Source organism: Meles meles, chromosome 2 (assembly GCF_922984935.1).
Source record: "Meles meles chromosome 2, mMelMel3.1 paternal haplotype, whole genome shotgun sequence".
NCBI lineage: Eukaryota > Metazoa > Chordata > Mammalia > Carnivora > Mustelidae > Meles > Meles meles.
Window position 1 is genome coordinate 175,420,345 of NC_060067.1, and position 27,452 is coordinate 175,447,796.

Consider the following 27,452-nt stretch of genomic DNA (forward strand, 5'->3'; position numbering starts at 1 on the left):
CTCAGAAGATATTAGATGCTAAAAATGTACATTATTAATTTTAATGGCCATTTCCCTAAATATAGCTCAAGATCAAATGTTATTAACAGTATATTTTCTTATGTTTCACAAGAAGAGATTATATATCTACCTCTCAGAACTTTAATTTTAAACTCTTGTCAGCATAGAAACAGATTAAAATAAAATCCCTGGGGACAACTTACCAAATTCTCCTCAAGAAAAAGTCCAGATATCTGGTCAAGGCAACAATTTATCAATAAAACAAGGAATATGCAGGAAGATGGAGAGGAAGGATGAAGGTGGAAAAGATCATAAAAAAAAGATCAATTTAATTTGTCTTTCTAGGAGACATAATCAAACAAACATAATCAAACAAGAGGTATGTGTCCCAGGGGCACCTGGATGGCTCAGTACTTAAGCATTTGCTTTCCACTTAGGTCATGATCCTGGGGTCCTGGGATGGAGCCCTGCATCAGGCTTCCTGCTGGAGGGAAGCCTGCTTCTCCTTCTCCTACTCCCCCTGCTTGCTCCCTCTTTTGCTGTGTCTCATCAAATAAATCAATACAATTTTAAAAGAGGTCTGTTTCTAAAAAGACATTTAAAACAAACCAAAATGTGCTTTTTAACTGATTCCTTTAACTCTTGGTACTGCACAAAACAGGTACTACATAAGTGTACGTTTAGAAATAGTTAATGAATAGGGCACCTGGGTGGCTTAGTTGGTTAAACATCTGCCTTCAGCTCAGGTCATGATCCCATGATCCCAGGATCCCAGGATCCTCAGGTCATGATCCTAGGATCAGCAAGAGGCCTGCTTCTCTTGCTCCCTCTGCCTCTCCTCTTGCTTCTGCACTCTCTCTCTCTGTGTATTTGACACAGATAAATAAATAAATCTTTAGGGGAAAAAAGGAAATATTTAATGATTAATAGTAATGGGAATGCTTAATTCTCAATATCATCTATAGTATAATTAAAAGGTTTATGTTTTTAAAAATCTGAAACATAATTAGTAGTCATTAAAATAATTGATCTGTAGGAATCTTTTAATTTCTTGTTTAAATGATATTTAAAGACAAAGATATCAGAAATTTCCTGCAGCGGTGCAAAACAGATCCAGAACTATAATGTCAATGCAGAGTATAACATCTAGTAGTGACATAGCTTTATTATTCTCAGAACAGAGCACAGAGGATAGGTTTCCTCATCTGATTGCTGTTGCCTGTTATTTCCTTCGTAGGTTCAAGTCTCTGTGCCGCAACGTTTTTCTTTTTTTAAGGTGTTTTTTTTTTTTTAAGTTTTTATTCGTTTGACAGAGATCACAAGTAGATGGAGAGGCAGGCAGAGGGAGAGGGGGAAGCAGACTCCCTGGGGACTCCATCCCAGGACCCTGAGATCATGACCTGAGCCGAAGGCAGAGGCTTAACCCACTGAGCCACCCAGGCGGCCCTCTGTGCCGTAGCGTTCTAAGTCATCACCACCAGGCCCCAGGAAATACCACAAAATTTTGCACACTCCGGCAAGGCTACTTTACTGTGTCACACACCTTTTATTGTTTAACATACATTTCCTAGGATGGGGAGATCTCAGAGGGTTACAGAGAATTTTGACTCTTGTTTCCTCCGCTCATTCTTGCGAGAGCTCTCTCGAGGGCAAATGCCCTCCCATCCCTCGAAGGGAAGGCCTGGCAGTGAGCAGCAGAAGGCCCCGGCATGTGACGGGCACGGAGCCCTCTCGGTCCCTAGGGGTCCGGGCTGCAGTCTGCGCTGACGTCCTCCTCCTTACCCACAAGCCTCCGGGCCCGCAGCGCGAGCAGGAAGAAGGCGTTTGGGGCCCGGTGCCCGCCAGGGAGGTCAGCGCTTCCTCACAGCGACCGAGATGCCGCCTGGGCTTGCGATTGTGGGGCGGGACGGGGGTGGGGGGGGCATCCGGGACTCACATCCGAGGCTGAGAGAGACGCTGTCTCCCACGGCTCAGGTCTGAAATTGCTGCCACGGTTTCAGACGCAGACCCGTGTGAAATAGGAAGCTCTGCCTCTGACAGCTGTCGGACAGAAGGCAGCCGAGGAGACACACAAATTGTTCTTCTCTTTCCCGGTCATCTTAGCCCGGCCCTCGTTTGTAGGTTATTTCTGACGCCTAGGGAGTGTGCAGCAGGGTCACTCTGAGGAGGACCATATGGTGTTTAATATGTGTTGTTAACTGAATAAGTCTCAAAGAACACGCACGCACGCAGTTTTACCTCACCCACCCAACCTTTAACCTGTCTTCTGGGGGTGTGTGTGTGTGTGTTGTTTTTTTGACTTTCCTTCGTATCATTTCTTCCTGCCTCTGCCTTTATTGCCTGCGGTCTCACTTCTTGTCTAGACTCTCTCGGGCCCCTCCTCTCCGCCCGGCTGACTACCCTCTTCCTCCTTTCGCTCCCCCAACCCCGCCCGCGCCACAAACCCGGGACTGCATTTCCCAGCAGGCCTCGCGGCTAGTGGCCAATGAGGGGCTGAGGATTTGGCGGCGGCGGCGACGGCGGTGGCGGCGGCGCTCCGAGAGCCGGGTGGGGGGGCTTTGTGCGCGGCGGCGGCGGCGGGAGCGGGCGGCGGCGGCAGCAGCGGCGGTAGCAGCGGCCAGGACGGAGGCGGAGGCCGAAGGGGACTGTCCACTGGTAGCTGCGGAGAGGCGTGCGAAGGCCAAGTCGAGCCCCGAGGACCTTGCTGCCCCGGCCCTGCCGCCAGCCACAGCCTTCTCTCTAGCAGCAGAAGCTGCGCGGCGACCCCCCATCCTTCCACCGCCCCTGCCCACCCCACCTCCCGCAGCCTTCCTCCTCTCAGTTTCACGCCCGGCCCGGCCCGGCCGCGGCCGTTCTCGGTGCCGGCAGCCATGGCAGAGGCGTCCGGCGCGAGGGAAATCTAGCCCGGGGATTTCATGCGGCCTAGCTCGGTTCCGTGTCCTCCCCCCGCGGCCCCGGCGGCTGCCCGCACCCCAGCCCCACTCCGGGCCTCCGTGTCTCTCCTGTGATCGTACTGACACGGCCGGGGGGTTAGAATGGAACAAACTGAAGGTAAAGTGAGTGAGTGTGTGTGAGTGTGTGTGTGTGTGTGTGTGTGTGTGTGTGTGTGTGTGTGTTGGAAGGAAGGGCTGAGAAGGGAACGACGAGGAGGGGGCGACCTAGGGATGGGACCCGGGGAGAGAGACCCCAACAGGGATGGGAGGACTAGAGGGTGGCCGGAAAGGGTTCAGGGGGAGCCTAGGAGGTAAAGCAGAGGGCCAGGTAGGGGTTGTGGAGGAGATAGGGAGGTGGGGCAGGGAAGGTAGGATTGGTATAAGAGATGGAGTGGCGCTGAGCTGGGAATTGGGAGTAGAGGTGGGATGGGGGCGGGGATAGAGATGGAACGGGGGAGGGGCAGGGAAAGAGAAGAAGAGTTAGATTTGGAGACGATTAGGGACCTGGGTGGAATGAGAAATAGGTTTGGGGGTGCAGTGTGGAAACTAGAAGAGTCTGGGGAAAGGGGGTAGAATTTGATGGAGAAATGGAGCATCAAGAGAGAAACGAGGGAATGGAAGTGGAGGAAAAGGTGGGATTTGGAAAAGGGATAAGAAATTGTTGAGACGGGATGCATAGGAAGATAGGAAATGGACTCAGGAAACTGGAAGACCTAGGATTGGTATAGGGAAGGAAATTAGCTGAATGTTGAGAAGGATGAGAACTATCGACCAAGCATCACAGAGTGGGTGGAAAAGAAGGGGAAGGGGATTGTTAAAGGAAGAGAAAGCCTTTTGTTCCTGTATTTCTGTGTATTCTGGGCCTTTTCTTTCAAGGCTAGTGAATATAGAAGCTAGTGGTTATGGTGTTGTGATTGTTGTGAAATGGGGGAGGTGTGGGTTTTACTGCTTGGAGGGAGGAGGAGATGTGTTAGTGTTATGGTAGCAAGACAGTAGAGACATAGCCATAATTTGATGGTTTTGCTAAGGGAGTGAAGACTGTTCAGATTTAAAGGGGGTAGGGGCAGCCATGTTTGCTGCCAGGCACTGCAGTGTAAATAAATTCCTTCTTTCCGACATCAGTGTGAATCTGGAAGGGGCCAGTTCATATTGTTAACCCCCTTTCTTTCTATTCATGAACCCTACCCATACATCTTGTGGTAATTTAATATTATTCATAACCACCAAAGGAGGTAGTGATGTTTTCCATCTTGTGTGTTTTGCTGCTCCCCCCACCCCCTTTCCCTCTTCCTTCTGGTTGCAAACAAGGCATGCTAATGAGCTGCAGTGTAATATTAACCCTTTTTATAAAGTAGAAACTATGTTTTTACTAGCTGAAGGAATCATCACTATCATATTTCAAATGTGATAATGAAAAATCTTAACTATTGAAAATTCATTTGTTTTAGAAGCTTCAGAAGCAGTCAACATGTTTTCTGAAATTCTTTACATAAACAAGGAAATTGCATTGGTTATTTTTCTTGGGCTTGTGCTCTTGGCAGAGGATCGTGTGGGGGTGAGAAGGGGTAGAAAGATCTGCTCGTGGTAGATTATGTGCTTGCTGTATTTTGAAAGTTGGAAAATTAGAAATATATGTATTTTAAAATACTGATTTTGGTAGTTCACGCTTGCAGGTGATGGGTGTGCTAAGAAGTGTTTTCTTTTTTATGCACTCTCTCTCCTCTATCCCTTCTTTTGCTTTCATGTGTCTAGCTCAGTACAGTCTCCAAATGCCAGTTCAGCACAGTGTAATGATCTATTAAGTAGGCATGCAGTTCTTAGAGCCTAGTGAGGTGCCAGTTTTTGGTTTTTGTTTTCTTTGTTTTGTTTGCTTGTTTTTGGTGGGAACTTCAGGTTACTCTGAGAAGAGCTACAGTAACTCTTTAATGTATCAACATGTAACTCTTAGGTAATTTGAAATGGTTACTGTTCTAAAGGTTTAAATCCTGACAAATTTAACAGTAGATAAAGTAAGTGTAGCCTATTTTCTTTTCATATTGAAAGTGATTAAATGTGTGTGTGTGTGTGTGTTTGACCTTTTGTTTTTGTTTTATACTTGTAATTGGGGTGATCCAAACTTTAACCCATCATATTGATTTTGAAACTGTTGTCTAATACCAGAAAGGCCTGTTAAAATTGTGCTATGATGGACTCAAACCAGTTGTACTACATATTGATTTAGCCTGTCTTACTGCAACATCCTTTCAGTTGTTATAAAGAAGTTTAGGATGTGTTCTTGGTGTGTTAGAAAAATGAAATTGAATGTTGTTAGAGTAGTACTTTGTGAGGGTATTTGCTAGTTTGAAGGCCGGGTTTACAACTTGGAATATTTTGGTTTGATGATACTCAGTCTGAATCTTTAAAAATTATGTGAGGAGAAGTTTGACTCAAAAATGCCTTTCAATATGCTTTTTCGAATTTATAGAGATTTTTCATGTTTATGTCTTCCACTCAATTGACATGTTATTTATAATTAATTGGTAAATTGTGTGCATGAACTATCAGTGCCATAAATTTTTAGGAAAATAAGAAATTATGGCATATTAAAATAAGAAAAAACTCATGTTGGAAGCTTCAATTACTTAAGAAAAAATGTATTCCTGGGGCGCCTGGGTGGCTCAGTGGTTTAAGCCGCTGCCTTCAACTCAGGTCATGATCTCAGGGTCCTGGGATTGAGTCCCGCAGCGGGCTCACTGCTCGGCGGGGAGCCTGCTTCCTCTCACTCTTTCTGCCACCTCTCTGCCTACTTGTGATCTCTCTCTGTCAAATAAATAAATAAAATCTTAAAAAAAAAGAAAAAGAAAAAGTGTATTCCTGTGTATTCAGCGGTCAAGATCAGGGTCTCCTGCCTCACTATAAGTATTCTGGCTCCTTGAATGGGTATCCATATAATGAAGAAGGCTATTCTAGTTAGATGATAATTAATTGAAACCCAGACTTTGTTCTGATTTCTGTGTCCATCAGCACACCTGCTACCTGCGATAGCTTTTTTTAAAAACTTTAATAGATACGCTCTTTCTTATTGTAATCAGATTGATTGAATTTTGGGTAAAGGAAATTGGTTACCTTTGAAATTGGTCATCATCGAATGGAATGTCAAGTCTGATTCTGTTTCTGGAGTTTATAGTATTTATAATAATCATAGCAAAGCTGCTAATAGTCATCTTCTTACAGTGTGCTATGCTGAGTATTTCACGTGTATGATTTCCTTTTATCCTTCCACTGTAGTTGGATGAGGTTACTACTATTAACTCCCTTTACAGGTGGAGAAATTGAGGTTGAGTAACTCAACACCATTTTCATTTTGGTTTTTATTGTTGACTTTACTGAGTACTTAATAAGTATAAGTAATAGCCAAGTCAGTATTTGAACCCAGGTCTTTCTATTTATAGAACCTGGATCAGCAGAACTTTTCATTTCTTTAAAAAAATGTGTGAAGATAATATATGTTCATTATTTAAATTTTTTTCAAATATTATAAAAGGCTAAGAGGTAGAGGGGAAAATAGTTAACACCCTGTTTCCCCCGTAACCATTTTGAAGTTTCTTCTGAGTTTTCCTAGAAAATATCTGTACATACATATGCAGATTGTCTTCAAATGCATACAAATTGGGTCATATGATTTGCATATTGCTTTTGTGTTTTAATAGGCTACCTGGGACAGCCTTTTAAATGAGCACATATTGATCTACAGCTTTTTTTTAAAGGGTCATATAGTGTTCCTTTGTTTGGAATATTGATTAACATCAGGACGTTAACAGATTTTTTGCTGTTTTGATTAATATAACAGGTCTTGAATTAAGTCCCTAACAGCCATTTAAATGGAGGAGATACCGTCCAACTACTTTATTTTATAAGAGAAAACAGAGGCCTAAGGAAGTTAAGTTCAAGGCTTTGGTAACAGACCTGTTACCTGGGTCTTTATACCACACTACATTACTTCATTATTATGAAGGTATTTGAGCTTTCTGTAGAAGCTCAAGGTGAGAGGGAATATTCAAGGTTAGGCACGTTTAGCATAATGAGTGCAAGGGGATTAAGTTTCAGTGAGGCAAAGGATCTTGTTTGGCTTTTTTCATACTTGTTCACCATATTGTACATATAGCATATGCACAGAATATTTTTGCGTACGTAAATGAACCTTGTACAAGTATCTTAAAGTTTGTGCTTTGGATAATGAAGCGGTTTTGGCAGAATTTTTTTCTGTTTTAATAAAATTATCAATGAAATAAGATAACAATGAAATGAAAAAATAAGAGGTCCATCATGGTCGTGGAAAGAAAATTGAGGCATTGTTAAGTTTTTTAAAATGAGCTAAAAAAATAGCTCATTGAAAACAAGTTTTAAAAGATCTTAGCAGGCACCACTAATTATTTTTAATTATTTTTGTCTATCAGGAAGAAAACAAGTTACCATGGATACTTACTCATTGGGTTCTTTTGAAACAAAGTCTGTTTTAGACACTTAAAAAATTAAAGTCATAAAAGCCTTAAGAAGATTTAGAATTTTGTATCTATAAAATCTGTTTCCTGGTGCAGTGGTGTTTTTAGTTTTACTTAAATAGAGTCTGTTATTTTTTGAAAGAGCAACTGAAATGATTTATTCCTTTGTTAATAAACAACATGCCCAGCTTTTGAGTTTTTAAATGAATGGTGACCTTATTTCTGCAGGCTAATGTTTTTATAAATGTTAATAAAGGTAAATTTAGGAAGTCGATTATATTACAACTACCTATACTACAACTACCTAGCACATTTTTAAAAAGCTTACAGAGTTTTCATTTTGGTTTTTATTGTTGACTTTACTGAGTACTTAATAAGTACTTTCAAACACTTCTGTCTTATGTTGTACTTGCACAGTGTGGCATAAAAAGTAAAAGGCATATTTAAAATTTTGTGAATTTAGAGAATGTTCAGTTTTTTACTAGATCGATGAGATTTGAATTTGAAAAGCTCTTTGAAAAATGATTCTTGGGTGTTAAATTTTTTAAGATGTGAATCTGTGTCATCATTGACTGATCTACAATGATAACTCTTATTTCTTACCAGGTTTCCTTTTTTCTATGTAGATTTAGAGCTATATTAAGAAAGTGAATAGGACAATGAAAAAATTTTATATAAGAATATGAATTCTATATATATGATATATAAATATAAATAAGTAGATACATTTATCTAATAATACCTTGCACTTACTACATTTTCTGAGATGTTTGATTACATTCTTACCCAGTAATTTGACTTTGTTTTAAAACGTGAAGTTGGAAAGCACAAGAATTATTTAACCCAAATTTAAAGATGGAGAAATTGAGATTTCAGGAAATCCTCAGGCCAAATAGATTGGCATGTTAAGTAGAATAAGGTTTTCAGATTTTTGTCTGATTACTTAAAAAAAACTTTTTCAGGGGTGCCTGGCAGGTGGTCAGTAGAGCACGTGACTCTTAATCTTGGGGTTGTGAGTTCAAACCCCACATTAAGGGTGGAGCTTATTTAAAAACTTTTTTTTAGAAATATGTTGTGTTTTTAAATTTTTTTATAGCCTGCATTATCTTTCTTTTAATAAACATTAAATAACAATGAATTATTTTTCTATCATAGAACATACTTTTTTAAAATTTTGGTATAATGTGTGAACATCTTAAAATATAGACATAGATATTTTAAATTTAAGAAATGTATGTATCCCTCTGATTTTGTAAGTAAGACAAAACTTAGTTTATCAAATTAATTTGAGGTTAAGAAGTCTTATATGGAGGCTTGCTTTTACTTAATGGCATTTTAGCTGTGGTCAAGATAGTATCGTGTCTGTTGAGTCTTGTATTACTAGTACCTCTTAACTGTGGAGTCTTAAGAGTAACTGTACATTTAAAAACGCACACAAAACACCTTAAAAAAGAAACATTTTGAAACTTTTAAATTGTGAAATAGTCCATGTAAAGAAAAAAAGTATAAAACGTAAGTGTACAGTATAAGCAAATAATTAGAAAGTAAACATCATATAGTCACTGCCTAGGTAATAAACCTTTTAAGGAAAGCTACAGAAACCACCTCATTGCTTTAGCTGGTATTGCCTTGGTAGTAGTCGGGTTTCAGGGTAACAATATGCTGAAAGTAACCTGAAAAATTAATCCATGAGGGGTCAGGAAATGTAAAAACTGAATCATCAGTTCTTGTTATTATCAAAAGTGTTATCTAGATAATTTAAAAAACTGTTTCCTAGCAGTGTAGTCATTTAGTGATTTGAAATCTTAGTGCTATATTAAAGAATGTGAAACAAAAAATAACACTAAATTCTGTAAGAATCATGCCATTTTATACAAAGTGTTGTTTTTTCAGAGTTCATCTCTGTTGCAGTTTTTGGTAGAATTTAATGACTAGTTTTAGATTGATGTGCAGATTCTAGCAATGACTTTTGCCTAGAAAATATCCAGTTTGCCTATATATTATTATTCATACTTGTTATTTTATAAAAACTACTTTGACTCTTGCTTTCACATTAATGTAACCATTCAAGAAGTATTAAACTGAGAAGTAATCAGTAGTGACAATCTATTTTGACACTTCATCCTTGATGCCTCTTGATTCTTACCTTTTCTGTATTTTGTCTAGGTGAATCAAGACTTTTTTAAACTGGAGAAACTTAACTTTATTTTGCTTCCGTCTTACTAGACTGTTTTCTTATATGTTCAGTAGGGTAAAATGTTCGTTTTTGAGGATTTTGTTAGCAGAAAACTTGAACTTTTTCCTTTCTACCTGACAAATACAGTCTTTTTGCATAACATTCTGCAATGTGGTTTTGAAAAAGACATTTTTACAACTCATTTACGTACGTAAATTAAAGCCTTTATTTGGTTATTGTAATGTCACTTATTTATTTATTTATTTTTAAAATTTATTTGATAGACAGAGATCACAAGTAGGCAGAGAGGCAGGAAGAGAGGAAGGGAAGCAGGCTCCCCGCTGAGCAGAGAGCCAGATGCTGGGCTCAATCCCAGGACTCTGGGATCATGACCTGAGCTGAAGGCAGAGGCTTTAACCCACTGAGCCACCCAGGCGCCCCTGTAATGTTGTCACTTTAAGCTGTTTGTTTCCTTTATGATTTCAGCAGGATCCAAATACATTAGAACACAGTAGTTCATATTGATTGTGATGAGAAACTTTTTTTTTTTTTTTAAAGATCTTATTTATTTATTTGAGAGATAGAGATCACAACCAGGCAGAAAAGCAGGCAGAGAGAGAGGAGGAAACAGGCTCCCTGAGAGCCCGGATTTGGGGCTCTATCCCAGGCCCTGGGATCATGACCTGAGCCAAAGGCAGAGTCTTTAACCCACTGAGCCACGCGCCCCGTTGAGAAACTTCTCGCTGTGCTTTACCATAACCTTGAATTCCTTTCTATAATGCAGTGAATGTTGTTCTTTTTTATTCTAGCTCATTTTTCCCCTAGCAAAGATGAAAAATATTTATTTTAGATTTTGAAATGAACATACATGTTGCATTTTCCTAGCAAACATGATTTAAAATACATTTTTAAACCTAACTTAGGTAATTTGGCTTTGTGTATGAAGTAGAATTGATATACTTTTGGCCAACTCATGGTTTCTGTGTTATCATCTGTAAAATTAAACATGGATCATTAGAATTTGTTTGTTGGGGATAGAAGTAGATACATTTTAAGGTATTGAGGTTAATGTATTAATTAAAGCATTGCACACATATACATACATGCACACACACACATAATACTCCTAAGGAATGCTGATGGCCCTTTTAGTTTTTACTTTTTAATGGAAAATTTGTACTTTTCAAAGTGGCTACTAGTTTAAAAGTAACATTTATTGTGCTTAAGGTATGAAGGGATTGTTTATTATAGAGAAATTGAAAACCAGTAAGATATAGAAAAGATTAAGATCACTTGAAAGCCTGCCAACTGGAAGTAGGTATAAAGATTTCTATATCTTTCCAGTGTTTTTTTCTTACATATCTATGTATTTTTTTAACAAACTGGAATTATACATTAATTATTAATATTAATATTAAATTAATAAAGTAATTTTTTTGAGAATGTGATTTTTAAAAAAGATTTTATTTATTTATTTGATAGAGACACAGTGAGAGAGGGAACACAGCAGGCGGAGTGGGAGAGGGAGAAGCACGCTTCCTGCTGAGCAGGGAGCCGGGTGTGGGGCTTGATCCCAGGACCCTGGGATCATGACCTGGCTGAAAGCAGATGCTTAATGAATGAGCCACCCAGGCACCCTCTAACTAAGAATGTGACTTTTTAAAATTCACATATAATTTTGTTGTATGGGTGTGCCATATCTGTTTGCCATTTTTTCTGTTGATGGTATTTTAGGCACATCGCAATTTTTGGATATTATGATTTGATGAACATCCTTATACATTAAAAAAATAAAAAAAAACTGTATGACTATGATTATTTCATTACAATAAATTCCTAGGGTAGAATTACATAACAGATCTGATCATTTCAGAGGTTTTTTAAAAAGATTTATTTTGAGAGAGAAAGCACGCATGCTTGTGCACATACACGTGTGGGTGAGAATGGGGGGAGGGGCAGAGGGAGAGTGTTTCAGGCAGACTGTGAGCACAGAGCCCATGTGAGCTTGCTCTGACAACCCTGAGATTATGATCTGAAGTGAAACCAAGAGTCTTTGACACTTAACTGACTGAGCCACCCAGGTTTTTTTTTTTAAATACTTTTTTAAAAAACATTTTAAACATATTTGTTTAATTTATATATATTTATTTTTATTCACATATAATGTATTATTTGTTTCAGGGGTACGGATCTGTGATTCATCAGTCTTACACAATTCATAGCACTCACCATAGCACATACCCTCCTCAATGTCCATAACCCAGCCACCCTATTCCTACCCCTGAACCCCCTCCCCAGCAACCTTCAGTTTGTTTCCTGAGATTAAGAGTCTCTTATGGTTTGTCTCCCTCCCCAGTCCAAACTTATTTCATTTTTTCCCTCCCTACCCGCCACGATCCCCCACATATGATAATTGTCTTTCTCTCATTGACTTATTTTGCTTAGCATAACAACCTTTAGTTCCATCCACAACATTGCAAATGGCAAGATTTTTTTTTTATGGCTGCATTGTATTCCATTGTATATCTATATCACATCTTCTTTATCCATTCATCTATCGATGGACATCTAGGGTCTTTCCATAGTTTGGCTATTGTGGACGTTGCTGCTATAAACATTTGGGTGCATGTTCCCCTTCGGATTACTACATTTGTATGTTTAGGGTGAATACCCAGTAGTGTGATTGCTGGGTCGTAGGGTAGGGCTATTTTCAACTTTTTGAGGAACCTCCATACTGTTTTACAGAGTGGCTGCACCAGCTTGCATTCCCACCAACAGTGTAGGAGGGTTCCCCTTTCTCTGCATCCTCACCAACATTTGTCATTTCCTGACTTGTTAATTTTAGGCATTCTGACTGTTGTGAGGTGGTATCTCACTGTGGTTTTGATTTGTATTTCCGTGATGCCGAGTGATGTTGAGCACTTTTTCTGTGTCTGTTGGCCATTTGGATATCTTTGCAGAAGTGTCTGTTCATGTCTTCTGCCCATTTCTTAATTGGATTATTTGTTCTTTGGGTGTTGAGTTTGATAAGTCCTTTATAGATTTTGGATACTAGCCCTTTATCTGCTATGTCATTTGCAAATATCTTCTCCCATTCTGTTGGTTGTCTTTTGGTTTTATTGATTATTTCCTCTGCTGTGCAAAAGCTTTTAATCTTGATGAAGTCCCAATAATTCATTTTTGCCCTTACTTCCCTTGCCTTTGGCGATGTTTCTAGGAAGAAGTTTCTGTGGCTGAGGTCGAAGAGGTTGCTGCCTGTGTTTTCCTCAAGGATTTTGATGGATTCCTGTCTCACATTGAGGTCTTTCATCCATTTTGAGTCTGTTTTTGTACGTGGTGTAAGGAGATAGTCCAGTTCCATTCTTCTGCACCTGGCTGTCCAATTTTCCCAACATCATTTGTTGAAGAGACTATCTTTTTTCCACTGGACATTCTTTCCTGCTTTGTCAAAGATTAGTTGACCATAGAGTTGAGGGTCGATTTCTGAGTTCCCTATTCTGTGCCATTGACCTATGTATCTGTTTTTCTGCCAGTACCTTACTGTCTTTTTTATTACAGCTTTGTAATAGAACTTGAATTCTGGAATTGTGATGCCGCCAACTTTGGTTTTCCTTTTCAACATTCCTCTGGCAATTCGGGGTCTTTTCTGGTTCCATATAAATTTTAGGATTATTTGTTCCGTTTCTTTGAAAAACATTGATGGTTTTTTGATGGGGATTGTGTTAAAAGTGTAGATTGCTTTAGGTAGAATAGACATTTTCATCTTATTCTTCCAGTCCATGAGCATGGAACGTTTTTCCATTTCTTTGTGTCTTCCTCAATTTCTTTCATGAGTACTTTATAGTTTTCTGAGTACAGATTCTTTGCCTCTTTGGTTAGGTTTATTCCTAGGTATTGTATGGTTTTGGGTGCAGTTGTAAATGGGATTGACTCCTTAATTTCTCTTTCTTTTGTCTTGCTGGTGGTGTATAGAAATGCAATTGATTTCTGTGCATTGATTTTATATCCTGATACTTTACTGAATTCCTGTGTGAATTCTAGCAGTTTTGGAGTGGAGTCTTTTGGGTTTTCCACAGAGGTATCATATTATCTGCAAAGAGTGTGAGTTTGACTTCTGTGCTGATTCGGATGCTTTTATTCTTTTTGTTGTCTGATTGCTGAGGCTAAGACCAAGTAACATTTATTCCTGGGCTGCAAGGTTGGTTCAACATCCACAAATCAATCAGTGTGATACAATACATTAATAAAAGAAAGAACAAGAACCATATGATACTCTCAATAGATACTAAAAAAGCATTTGACAAGTACAACATCATTTCTTGATCAAAACTCCTCACAGTGTAGGGATAGAGGCTATATACTTCAGTATCATAAAAGCCATCTATGAAAAACCCACAGCAAATATCATTCTTAGTAGGGAAAAACTGAGAGCTTTTCCCGTAAGGTCAGGAACACAGACAGCAGGGCTGTTCTCTATCACTGCTGTAATTCAACATAGTACTAAAACAAGTTTTGTTTAGAAATAATTCACATACCATGTAATTCACCCATTTAAAGTATACAGTGCACTTTTTTTTAGTATATTGGTAGAATTGCACAACCATCACCACAGTTAAAATTAATTTTATTATTTTTTAAAGATTTATTTGAGAGAGTGAGAGTCGGGGGAGGAGCAGAGAGAGAGAATCTCCAAGCAGACTCCCGGCTGAGCGTAGAGCCCCCACACAGGGCTTGATCTCATGACTATGATTATCATGACCTTAGCCAAAACCTAGAGTCAGACCTCAGTGGACTGAGCTACCCAGATGCTCCTTACCACAGTTAATTTTAGAACATTTCCAGAAAATTTTGAGTCAACTTAAACACCCAGCAATCAGAAAACTTTGTTAAATATTTTATTTTTAAAGTATAGTATAGATATACGATATCACAGTTGATTGTGTGATAGTTTTTCTTTGTAATCATGAGCATTTTTTAAATTTTATTTCCAGCTTTATTGAGATATAATTGCCTGAAATATACTCCACATCCACTTATGAGTGCGTTTAGAAAGTCACTGATGAAAAGAAGATGCTCGTATTTCCTGTGTTAAGAAAACCTGACATTGGGGCACCTGGGTGGCTCAGTGGGTTAAGCCGCTGCCTTCGGCTCAGGTCATGATCTCAGGGTCCTGGGATCGAGCCCTGCATCAGACTCTCTGCTCATTGGGGAGCCTGCTTCTCCCTCTCTCTTTGCCTGCCTCTCTGCCTACTTGTGATCTCTGTCAAATAAATAAAATCTTAAAAAGAAAAAAGAAAACCTGACATGCAAAGTTTCTTCCAAGTTTAAGAAACTAAGTATGTGGCAGATTTTTTAAAATTATAAAATCATTCTCCTGTATAGTCAAGGTGGCTTTATTGAAAGAGGTTTTATGTGCTTTAAAATGTTTCTTTTCATTCATATTTAGAAATATTTTATCTTAGAAAATGTCTATAGAAAGTGTTCTATACCTATATATTTAACAGTAACAAACTTGTTATCTTATAGGAACTATTTTTTTATTGAGAGGTTTGCTTTGCACTGACCTTCACCCTGAAAGTTGTTTTGTCATTCTGTTTGCTTTAAGCCATTTAACAAAACATCTTTTTTTTTTCCCCCAACTCAGTGGGCAGTGGAGTGTAGGGCAAGAATCAAGGAAACCTGTTCCCATCCTAACAACAAAGGCTCAATGTTATCATCTCTGGAGATGAAAATGACTGTTTTTTGGAATTACAGGGATGCAAAGCAGAATTGTTAGAATGTACCTGGAACTGTACCAGCATATAGGTGATAACTAATGACTTTTTTTAATATAAGAAAAATATTTACAAAATGAACTAGCTGTTAGTCCCATGTTTAATGGATGAAGAAATTAACTCCGTTGGCCTACATTTTGTTTCACAGAAGTTAAAAGTTGAATGGTGACTAATATTTGAACAGAATCTTTCCGTGGGTTATATGAGTGTTTCCCAGTTGTAAGAATTTGTGCTGGTGCAAGTATGAACACGAAGTTAACTTTCCAGTCCAAATTTACTTCCACTGTTGTTATTACAACAGCATAATGGCTATAGCTTCACCAACGCTTAGTGTTCTGATTAAGCAAATAGGTGATGGTGTAAAATTTGAATGTGTGCTATGAAGTGACTTATGTTCTTTTATTGCTTATTTTCAAGATGAAATGTTGAATACAGTTGATCCTCAGGTATTAAAGTGGTGAACCTGATGAACCAAAAACCAAAAACTGGTCTTTAGAGGAAAGATAAACTCAGTAAATTATGTATGATTTTAGATATTACAATAAATTACTTAGTATTTCAAAAACTATATAATTTCTGCGATATATTCTCTTTTTGCCTTGCTGTGGGAAATGGAGAATACAAGGCAAAAGAAAGTCAAGTTTGAACATTTGCACAATTTTAAGAACTAATCTCAAGAAACTATTGTACCATAACTTAGAAGTTTGTTGGTGAACGAGGTAGGAAGATACATGGATCAGCTTGTTAGTTTACTAGATTTCATGGTGAATGGAACAAGATGACTGATAGGAGTTAATTAGTTTGTAGTAATTTTCAGTGTGAGCCAGTCCCCTTGACGTAAGGGATTGAAAAATAATTTAAATTTTCTTCAAGTGGTAATTACTGTGTCTGTTTTTGCCGGGTGTGGTCAAGAACAAAGTGAAGACAGTTGAGGTTAAACCAAATAGATAAGGGAAACAGGGTATATTACTAGTAAGTTTTGTATTGATACAAGGCAGTTCAGTAGTACTGTGGTTTAGTCAGGAAAAAATAAGAACTACAAAGCAACCTAAAACATTCTATAATAAAGAAATCATAGTCAAATGAAATTTGTGTAGTTGTATTTAGTGGTACACTGTCTAGTTCACTGAAATACAGGGTTGTGTGATTTGTTTATTTGTATTTCATTCATTGTGTTCATTTCATGCAGGTCACTTCCTAATACAGGATATTTTAATATCCTTAACTGTCATCCACACAGTTTTCATGGAAAAAAAAATTTTTTTTTAAAGATTTTATTTATTATTTATTTGTCAGAGAGAGAGAGAGCACAAGCAGGCATAGTGGCAGGCATAGTCAGAGAGAGAAGCAGGCTCCCTGCTGAGCAAGGAGCCCAATGTGGGACTCGATCCCAGCACCCTGGGATCAGACCTGAGCCGAAGGCAGCGGCTTAACCAACTGAGCCTCCCAGGCGTCCATTTCATGGAAAATTTTTAAGTGAAAATTTCAAAAATATTTGGGGCAGCACTAGAGTTAAACAGATTGTGAGGTAGTACAGTTATGCTTTTAAAAATAGTGTTGCTCTTTTATTAGTAGTATAGACTCAGAAAAATTAAAAATAAAAATTAAAATGTGCCACTTGTCTAACACACCTTGATTACTTAGAGAATTTTGTAGAAAGAAATATAGTGGTGCTGATCTTACCCTCTACAGTTTTATTTGTTTATGTAAATAGATATTGGTTGTGAATTTCATATAATTGTTTGCTGTTTCACCTAACATCTAGGGGTGCCTGCTGGCTCAGTTGGAAGAGCATGTGACTCTTTATCTCAGGGTTGTGAGTTTGAGCCCTATGTTGGGTGTAGAGATTATTTAAAAATAAAATCTACTTTAAAAAAGAAGATGGGGGAATGCTGGGTGGATCAGTCAGTTAACCATCTGACTCTTGATTTCAGCTCAGGTCTTAATCTCAGGGTTGTGAGTTCAAGCCCTGTGTTGGGTTCTGTGCTAGATGTGGAGCCTACTTACAAAAATAAAACAAATAACATCTTAACGTAATGTTAATATGGTATATAAGACCTTAAAGTTAATTTTTTAAAACCATATGTATTCTTGTCAGAATGAAAACCCAAACCATACATCTATTTATTGATGAGTAGGAAGAATCACAGCCCAGTTTCCCATTGTTAGGGATCATTTCAGTTATCCAAATCACCTGATTTAACCTCTATTAATGAGCTTTAGACATTATTTAGACACAGAAGTCTAAAGATGTTGTATATCCTTTCAGAGTTCAGCAGCTAAGTTAAAGGTAGAATCAGAACTAAAATTCAAGTCTCATTACTGAAAGACCAATGGAATACATTTTTGTTCATCCCCAGATTTATCTGAGTCTTATTCTGATATATAGATCTGATTACTAAACCTCCTGTGACTTCTTTCTACCTTCACAATACTATTCACCCATTCCTTTAAAAAGCTTATGGTGAACCTTACTTTTTTTTTTAAGTTCTTTTGGAATGGTACTGTTTAGTTCAGATTTGAAAAATAATTTACATCAGCACTGCCCAATAGAATTTTTTGCAGTGATAAAAATGCTATATCTATGTGTTTAATATGGCAGCCACTAGCACATACAGATATTGAATACTTGGAATGTGGCTAGTGTACCTGAGCACAAAATTTTTAATTTTACTTAATTTTTAATTATTTAAAATTAAGTAGTCACATTTGGCCAGCACATATTTAGATACATATTTTTAAGATTTATTTTTTTGTTTTAGAGACAGAGAGTGAGGGTGGAGGAGAGAATCTCAAGTAGATTCCCAGCTGAGCACAGAGCCCAACACCGAGCCAGATCTCATGACCCTGAGAACATGACCTGAGCTGAAATCAAGAGTCAGTGCTTGACTGAGTGAGCCACCCAACCATCCCGAGATTTTCTTTCTTTTTTTTTTTGAACGATCATGGCACCGCATGGGCATGAGCTGGGGGTGGGGACGGTGTGCAGAGGGAGAGGGACAAACAAACTCCCTGCTGAGGGGAGCCCGATGTAGGGCTTGATCCCAGGACCCTGAGAACATGACCTGAGCTGAATGAAGGCAGACCCTTAACCAACTGAGCCACCTAGGCGCCCCATTCCTAGACACTCTTAATAAAGGAAAGAATTAAGGAGATTTTTCACATTCTTTGCTCTTATGATTACTGTATTTCTGTGTTTTTGTGGGGTTGGGTTTTAAAATCTCATTTTTCCAAAATAGTGTCTTAGTGAAGAAATCGAGTCAGAGAAAACAACTTAGTAATAGCTATTCGAAAGCTATTTCGAAAAATTCAGAACAAAATAATTTCATTTCAGTAGTATTTTGGAATATTACAGTTTAATAATATTTAAAGCTTAAACTTTTCATGTTACATGGAATACTTGACTAAACTATTATTTAAATCTTTTCACTATAACTATATATTTTTTATTTTTTTATTTTATAAAATAATATAAATTTAATTTATAAATATATAAAAATTTATATTTTTATTTTTTATTTTACTATTTATTTTATATTTTGTATTTTATATTTTACTAAACCATAGCTCAGAAGCCTCTGAAACAAATTGAAAGGAAATAAAAGATATACCTAATGATCACCTCTTCACTTACCCTCTTCAAATCTTTATATATAACTAATTCTCGGATTTGAATCTGTGAATCCTATTTATACCATCTAGCCCCCCAGTCATTGCATCCTATTACCCTGCTTTATTACTATATATAGCTTATCACTGTGTGAAATTTTCTTGCTTATTTAAGCTCCATGAGACCAGAATCTTATTTCCTTTGATTTCCCAGGACCTGGGACAGGGTCTGGCATATAGTTGGTGTTCAGTAATGAACCATGTCACAAACAAAAAGGATTCTGTGAGGAATGAGATATATATCTGGAATAACATGCCACTTGAAATGTGGAAATCAACAAGGTGTGCCTCAGCTTTTGATTATCTTAGCGATGTTGGTGTGGATAATTAAAGTGATTAGTTTAGAATGATTTTGTATAGAAATGTTTCTCTGGGGACTCTTATTTTAAAAACAAACTTTAGTCCAGACATGTATATATGTACTAAATAAATACCATCCACATAAAGCATCAGAGAGTTGACAAAGTAGAGGGGAAAAGAGAAAAATTTCCAGAGTCAGTTTTTGAGTATTGAGACTCATTTCCTAACCTTTTAGAGATTAAGGGGTTTATTCAAAGTCATTTGTATACCATTGGTTGGAATGGTAGGAGAACCATTCCAGCAGAACTGCCTACTCCTGATTTTCCTATGTATTGTTTTAACCTAGGGTCTGTGAACAAACATTGCTGTGTAGCAGACATAGGCACTTTAACTGATGTAAACAGTGTTTGGCTGGTTACAATTTATTGGCAAGTAGTTGGAGCGCCTGGGTGGCTCAGTCGGTTAAGTGTCTGCTTTCAACTTGGCTCATGATCCGCGGGTCCTGAGATGGAGCCCCTCATTAGGCTCCCTGTTCACAGGGGGGTGTGCTTCTCCCTCTGCCTCTGCCATTTCCCCTGCTTGTGTTCTCTCTCTTTCTTACTCTTTCTCTCAAATAAATAAAATCTTAAAAAAAAAAAAAAGGTAGTTGGAAATCAAATATTCTTTTACAGTAAGTTAGGTGATTTAATTTCTGATTTTTAAATGCCAACATGATAGGTGTGGGAAGGATTTTATTTTTACTTATATCTGTACATTTTCTTAAATAGTTAAACAGCATTTTAAGATGTAAATGAAAGCCTTTTTATTTAGGGAACTTATTGTTACTTGCCTTTACAAGATACATTTCCACCTAGAGGTTATTCATTAGAAAAATACTGGTGTAATATAGTTTTTTTGAACAGCTATGTGAGGTTTTTTTTTTTAAATTGGCTATCCTGTGTTTAAGTTGAAAGATTAAAAAAAAAAAAAAAAAACTCTTACCATAGTGCTGTCTTTACTACTGCAAATTTTCTCCACCCCCCCCCAAAGTTTTGTGAAAATTATTCACAATATCCAGTATGGTCCAGTGATTTTAGTTATCAGAAATTGCAAATCTTAAACACAGTATTTTAGGGGTACCTGAGTGGCTCAGTTAAGTGTCTGCCTTTGGTTCAGGTCATAATCTCAGGGTCCTGGGATAGAGCCCCAAGTGAGCGGGCTCCCTCCTCAGTGGGGAGTCTGCTTCTCCCTCTTCCTCTGCCTCCTTCCCTCCCCCACTTGTATGCACTCACTCAAGAGCTCTCTGAAATAAATAAAATCTTTTACAAAATAAATTTTAGTAATAAAAGGACTCATAACATTGTGTCATGTATGGAAATGGCTTTACTGCCCTTTCATTATTTGCATCACATCTATGACTAGAATGAAAGTTAACTCAAGAGCGTGGAAAGCAGCAGTGACTATGCCTTCAGAATGGGAAGAAATAATTTCCCTTTCTTCTGCATATGTAAAAGGTAGCAACTAATGGCTTTTTCTGGCTGTGCAGGGACAAATTGTAGGTGACATTAGTATATTTATATCCATAGATAGGTAAGACTTTTTAAACTGATATTTGTTTCAGGTTCCCCAAATCTTAGGCTAATGAATCTATGGTAATTTCCCTTCTCCCTTTTATATGCTTTATAGGGATGTCAGTGGAAGTAAGGACAACAAAGTGAGTGTTTGGAAATGCTTTCAAGTGAAGATTCTAATATGTTGCTTCTGTAACAAATGATGTCAAACCTAGTGGCTTAAACACAACAAAATTTAAAACAACAGATTTACTGTCTCGGAGTTCTGGATGTCAGAAGTCTCACGGGGCTAAAATCAAGATATGGGTAGGGTTGCATTCCTTCTGGAGGCTCTAGGGAAGAATCTGTTTTCATGCCTTTTCCAGCTTCTAGAGGCTGCCTGCATTCCTTGGGTTATGGTCCCCCTCCTCTGTTTTCAAAGCCAGAAGTATAGTGTCTTCAGATCTCTGAATCTTCTCTCTCCCTTTTTCACTTATGAGGATCTTTGTGATTACATTGGTCCCACCTAGATTATCCAGGATATTCTCTCCATTGTAAGATCCTTAATTGCATCTGCAAAGTCCCCTTTACCACATAAGGTAACATATTCACAGGTTCCAGGGGTTAGAGTGTGGGCATGTGGTAGGGGGGCATTATTCTATCACAGCCTCTATTCAAGTTGAAGATATTGTCTTTGTTAATTACCGTAATAAGGGATGTTTTCTGAAGCAATAAGCATTGCCTTTCTAAACTAATACAGACAGGACAGAAAAGTGGCTTCATGGTCAGTGACAGTACAGCATGTGATAAACAGTGCAGGTCATGAAGTAAGACTGTCTCAGTTTGACTCCTGGCTTTATCACTTATCTGTGTGACCTTGGACAAGCCACCTAACCTGTTTTTCAGTTTCCTCTTCTGTAAAATGGATATGCTAAATATTCACTTTACAGAATTTTTCTGAGGGATTAATGTTGTAATTCTTATAAAGCACTTGGAACAAGACATAAGTGCTCAGTAAATGATACTGTTCTACTTAAAGCATCTTGAAACTGAAGTTTCAAGAGATTCTTCCTTTTTTTTTTTTTTTTTTAAGATTTTGTATATTTATTTGACACGGAGAGAGAGATCACAAGTAGGCAGAGAGGCAGGCAGAGAGAGAGAGGGAGAAGCAGGCTCCTTGCTAAGCAGAAAGCCCAATGCGGGGCTTGATCCCAGGACCCTGAGAACATGACCCAAGCCAAAGGCAGAGGCTTAACCCATTGAGCCACCCAGGTGCCCCTCAAGAGATTCTTATATAGAGAAAAATCTGGGTCTATTGAATTGCAGTTTTTTGTTTAACATTTTGATACTTATATCCAGATACTCCAAATATTTCATATTTGGAAAAACATCTGTGCCCATTAGTCTTTAAAAATTGGATACAAGCTGAATAAATACGAATATTTTCTTGGTTTATAATTAGTGAATGGTATTTTTTCTTTTGAAAATGTATTAAAATTTTCATATGCTCATTATAGAACCTAGAGTGAAGCAAAAGGTAAAGCAAAAAAAGAAAAAAAACTCATCCATAATCCCTTTCAGAGATAGTAAGCATTTACATTTTAATTAACATCATTTCAGGAAAGTGGTTCTCAACCCTGGGGGGATTTTGCCCCCCAAGGGAACATTTGGCAATGTCTGGAGACATTTTTGATTGTTAATACTGGCATGTGGTACTACTGTCTTCTAGTGGGTTGAGGTCAGGTTGTTACTATACATCTTACAATTCACATGACAGCCCCTTCACAATAAATTATCTGGCCCAAAATGTTAGTAGTGGTGAGGTTGGAAAAAAGAGTGTGAACTTGTTGGTAAATGTATTGCCTTCTTAGTCTAATTCTCAGTCACGTATTTAAATTTTGGATCACTTCTTGATCAGTGAGTTACATAAAGTCTAGATACAAAAGACCAAATTTGATTTGGTAAGTCATATTTGACTCTTGAGAAATGTAGTAATTTTAGAGGTTAGCATAACACAGCATTTCAACGACGTTTCCAAAGAAGGTTACATACTGAAATTATCTGCATAATTTTAGATTATGAAGTTGAAGTCCTGTTACAGCAAACACTAGTGCTATGATTTTGGGCTATGCTTTTGGCTCTATTTGATAGCCAAATGTATTTTCTTCTGCCTTCATTACTTGGTTAGAAATGAGTATTTAGTAAAACAGCAGTTGTAATTTCCTTTGTTGTTTTCTGCCATCTCTGTATTCATTTAGCAGCCTTCCTCATTCCCTTACTGTACCAGGGGATAGGGCACAGCAATGAACAAAACATCATAAGGTACGTTTCTAGAAACATCAAAATGTACATTTTCTAGAATTGAAGTACGGTTGACCATTGACCGCTACGATTTGAACTGTGCAGGTTCACTTACATACAGATTTTTTTTTTTTATAAATACAGTACTGTAAATGTATTTTTCTCTTCCTTGTGGTTTTCTTAATATTTTCTTTTCTCTAGCTTACTTTATTGTAAGAATACAGTATGTAATGTGTGTAACATGGAACATGTATTAAATGACTGTTTATGTTATCAGTAAGGTCAACAGTAGGCTATTAGTAATTAAATTTTTGGGGAGTCAGAAATTATCTGCAGGTTTTTGACTGCACTCGGCATTAGTCCCTAACCTTTGTGTTGTTCAGGGGTCAACTTAGATTGGTTTTAATAGTTAGTTTTTCCATGATTAAAGATGGCACTGCTACCCTTTGCCTTGAAAATTAAAGATAGACATGAATTTCAGATACCTGAACACATTTGGCAGTTCTCTGGGTGCTAAAGTTACTCAAAGACACCTCAAATATAGCTTGTCACTCTCATATAAATTGATTTTGTGTTTAGTACAGGTTTTGTATTTGTCTATAAATAATTTGAAAAAAGGAAAGTCATTTTACTAGAGGTCCAGATTCTTATCATGTGTTATGCTCAATGGTGATAATACTGTGACAGTTTCTCTTGATATCATTAGTAGTGATTGCAGGGGCTTTTGTTTTTGTTTTTGTTTTTAAGATTTATTTATTTATTTCAGAGAGAGAGCAAGCCAGGTGAGGTGCAGAGGGAGAAAGAGAGAGAGACAAAATCTCAAGCTGACTACAGAGTGAGCGTGGCGCCCCACACAGAGCTTGACCTTACCACTTTGAGATCATGACCTGAGCCAAAACCAGAAGTCAGTCGGGCTCTCAATGGAATGAGCCACCCAGGTGTCCCGTGACTGCAATTTTTATACACTGAAACAAAAGACAGAAAAGATTCATTTTATTCTATATCTATTGTTTTAATAAATGTGGACCCTAATATGTTAATATTTTATATATGCCCAGAGAATTATTTGATTCATGGTAGTGAGCTTTGTATTAAATGTGGTTATGTAAATGTTGTTTCCTGAGAGAAAAATCTCTTGTCTGTCAATGACTGTTTTGTGTGATGTGCTTATACTCTGTGCTTCCAGCACGTAGTAAAGTATCTTCTACTCTAGGGGAGTCTGGATGGCCCAGTCAAACATGCAGTACTTGGTTTCGGTTGTGATCTTGGAGTTCTGGGATTCAGCCCCACATCAGACTCCATGCTCAGCATGGAGCCTGCTTGTCCCTCTCCCTCTGTTCCAACCCCTTCTCTCCCTCAAATAAATAGATAAAATCTTAAAGAAAAAAAAAAAGACTATCTTCTCCAATTTCTAATGGAAGGATTACTTGATAATAGTAAGTTTACATATTAACTTTTGAAAAAATTTAAAAATAATTGGGGCAAAATTTTTTTGTTTTGTTTTCCTCTTAGTGACCCGAATTACCTACTGCTAGTTTGGTTTTGTGTTGGACATATAATCACAGTGTAGATACTTACTAGCTTTATTCATGACCTTTCTTAAGAATGGAAGAAGCAAACCTGTACAGTCAGTTCTAAATGCCTGCTGCTCATAAAGTGGCATTTCAGTAAAACTAGTTAATGGTTATAATTCATATTGAAATATTTACATTGTTAAGCCAATCCTATGGGCCCTTACTGTGATGCTCCCTTTGGTTTATAATTGATTTGTTTATTGATAATGTGTCAGGCACAGTAGTTGGTCTGGGGATTCAGAGATGAAGTAGTCCCACATCCTTAACATAGACTTCCAGTCTTTTCATATTGTCTGGCATCTGAGTCATTTTTATTTACATGAATTATGTAGTGTGCTTTCATTAAATGCTTGTGATTTAGTTTTGCAGCATTCAAGAAAGACCCTTCTAATAATCTAGATATTTGGAAATTGTGATATTAAAAAGCCAGAGAAGATCTTTTCTCTTTCTTTTTTTTTCTTGAAGATTTTATTTATTTGAGAGAGGGAGAGAGAGAGAACACACGCAGGCGTAGGGGGCAGAGGAAGAGGGAGAAACAGATTCCCTGCTGAGCAGGAATTCCCGCTGTGGGGCTCCATTCCAGGACCCTGGAATCATGACCTAAGCTGAAGGCAGATGCTTAACTGACTGAGCCACCCAGGCGCCCTGTATGTTGTTGTTGTTTTAAGCAAGCTGTATGCCCGGTGTTGGGTTTGAACTCACAACCCCAAGATCAAGAGTCCCATGCTCCACCAACTGAGCCAGCCAGGTGCCCCAAGAAACCAAGAAAGTTCTTAGCTGAAACCCTTTTAGGTAATGGTTAATGTAGGTTTTTGGAAAGGCACCTTCCTCCCTTTCCATAGGTTAAAACTGTTTTTTGTTTTCGTAAGTCTGGAAATGTCTGAGGTCCCCAGTATCCTCTCTCTGTCCCCACATCCCACAGCTTCTTAACCCTGGATGTTTTCTCTTGCCATCCAGGTGTTTGTCCCTTTCATTCACCAGGGACTCTGATTTGCTCATCTTTTATCTCTAGTACTCAAGACTAAACATAATACTTGATATGAAATGAATAAATGAATCTTAACCAGGAGCATTTTCTGAGCCTCAGCTCTAGCAATTGCCTTTTACTGCTTTTCTCTCTCCGGAAATAATGTAACTGTACAATTTCAGGAGCCATGTCTGAATTTTCTTCCCTATAACTTGAGTGCTTGGCCTAGTGTCTAGTAAATAGTAGATGGTCAGTAAATAATTGTGTTGTTGTTGTTGTTTTGTTAGAGAAGCCTGTATAGGTTGGGGTGGGGACAACCTGGCCGTAACTTTTGTTCTTTTTCCCACTGCAGTAGCACCAGAATGGGAAAGAAGGAGGAGCTGGCAGGAACCCTGGCCCAACATTGTTTCAGCCCACAGAGGACAAGTAACAGCAGCTGGTATCCAGAGTTTCACAGATGCGTGTGTGCATGCACACACACATGCACACGCACTTCCTGTAGGTTAAGCTAGCTCTTTTTTTTTTTTTTTAATATTTTATTTATTTGACAGAGAGAAATCACAACTAGGCAGAGAGGCAGGCAGAGAGGCAGGCAGAGAGAGAGGAGGAAGCAGGCTCCCTGCGGAGCAGAGAGCCGGACGTGGGGCTCGATCCCAGGACCCTGGGATCATGACCTGAGCCGAAGGCAGAGGCTTTAACCCACTGAGCCACCCAGGCGCCCCTAAGCTAGCTCTTTACAGTGTATTAAGTGCTGTGGTAAAGCATAGGTAGGATGCTATGCCAGCAGAAGAGGGTACTTGACCTGGCTTCAGAGTGTGTATAATATGTGAGAGGTGGTCTTGGAGTATTTCAGTACATCTGAATAGAATCTTAAAGCCGTTGATGAGAGAGGAGGAGATGCCAGAAGGGTGGAGTGCAAGCTGGGAAAGCTGTAGCCCCAGGAGATGAGGCTGGACAGTGGGCAAATCAAGGAATGTCTTCTGCTTTTTGGATTTTATCCTAAAGCCTGGAGAGCCATAAGGGGTTATTAAAGGGGTTTCTTGCCTTTGTTTTGCAGTACTGTCAGTGCTGTAGAGAGCAGAATTGGCGGTGGACAGCTTGGGAAGCAGGAAGAACAATTTGGAAGTTGATGCTGTAATCCAGACCATAAATGATAAACAGAGGCAGTGAACATAGCAAGAGTTAGAATTGGAAGAAAGTTTGAGGGTAGAATCCAGCTTTGTTTTATGCACTAAGATGGTCTTCTTCCAATCTGGGGGCTTGTTTTTTCACTTGTGTTGTAACTTTGGCATACAGTTTTTTGTTTTTTGTTTTTTTTTTTTAATTAAGATTGCTGATTTTATTAATCACATTTATACTCTATCATTTAAGAAGTCCTTCCACCTTAAGTTCATAAAGATCTCCTGTTCTATACTTTTGTTTTTTCATAAAAGTTTTTAAGTTTTACTTTTTATATTTGATCTTTATCCTACCTGGAGTTGGTATACTATATGGTGAGGATCTAATTTTTTCCTACGTGGATAAGCAGTTATCCATACCATTCTTTGAATTTTCTTTCCTTTCCTCACTAATCTGTAGTGCTGCTTCTGTTATATGCCAGATTCCCATATAGGCTTGGATCTGTGTCTAGGATCTTACTGTTTCATTGTCTGTCCCTTTGCCAATACTTCACCTTTTAATTACTGTAGCTTAGTAAGTGTAAAGCTTTTTATTTTAAGCACATTTAACGTATGTATGAACCAGTCATT

At 38.1% G+C, this 27,452-nt stretch overlaps 1 protein-coding gene across 4 annotated transcripts in view; it reads left to right on the forward strand.

Annotated features, from left to right (window-relative positions):
• Positions 1–2,945: 2,945 nt before the first annotated feature.
• Positions 2,946–27,452, forward strand: part of NSD3 (nuclear receptor binding SET domain protein 3) — a 118,519-nt gene continuing 94,012 nt past the window's right edge. For all 4 annotated transcript variants that reach the window (XM_045985094.1, XM_045985104.1, XM_045985112.1 and 1 more), the window contains exon 1: positions 2,946–3,051. The gene's annotated coding sequence lies outside the window, so the exon portion shown is untranslated. The remainder of the gene's footprint in view (positions 3,052–27,452) is intronic.